The following is a 767-nucleotide window of genomic DNA, read 5'->3' on the forward strand; positions in this document are numbered from 1 at the left end:
AAAGATTTGCCCACATCATACATGCAAGTTATCTAACAATTATCATTTGAATGCTATGGAAATACAAACAGTTGGTTACATTTTCAGAGATTAAAATCCTCTGATTTACAGGAGTATTTTCAGGTACTTTGTGACCTTATTTTGAAAACTGTAATGAACTTTGTAAAAATTAAGAAGATCAAAAAAATTAAGAAGCTCATAGTTTGAAAAAAGCAATTTATTTGATTAAATATGAATCTTGTTTTCTGTATTTGAACCTTTTTCTAAAGAATGAACCTAAGTTTTGGAATTACAAGCACTTCCTAGATTTAACATGTTTGATTTCTTTTTTTTAATTGAATTTTTGTGTATTTCATACAGAACATCTCAACCAATCTTAATCATCTTTGCATGCCTTTGCCCACTAGCACCCATCCATAGCTACCTCTAGAATTCATGCGTTCTGTCATTTGTCTTAAGGCCTATTGTGTCAATTAGTGTCCCCAGACATTCCTCAGTGCAAGTTCATCCACTGAGGACTAGTCAGCCTATTTAGAGTCTTTCTAAATTTGTCATTAAAAAAAAAAAAAGAATCCTGTATTGTGGCATGTGGTGTGAATGCCTGCATAGGAAATATATGAGAAAATAAAATATTACTGAAGTCACAACTGAGTGTCTCCCTGGAAGCCTTGTAATTTACTTTGACCAATGTATTAGAAAGTGGCTTTTCTACCTTAGTAGGGAAGACTTTATTTTTATATAACAAAAAATAAATGGCTCTCCTATGA

This window comes from Nannospalax galili, unplaced genomic scaffold (assembly GCF_000622305.1).
Source record: "Nannospalax galili isolate Female #2095 unplaced genomic scaffold, S.galili_v1.0 scaffold881, whole genome shotgun sequence".
Lineage (NCBI taxonomy): Eukaryota > Metazoa > Chordata > Mammalia > Rodentia > Spalacidae > Nannospalax > Nannospalax galili.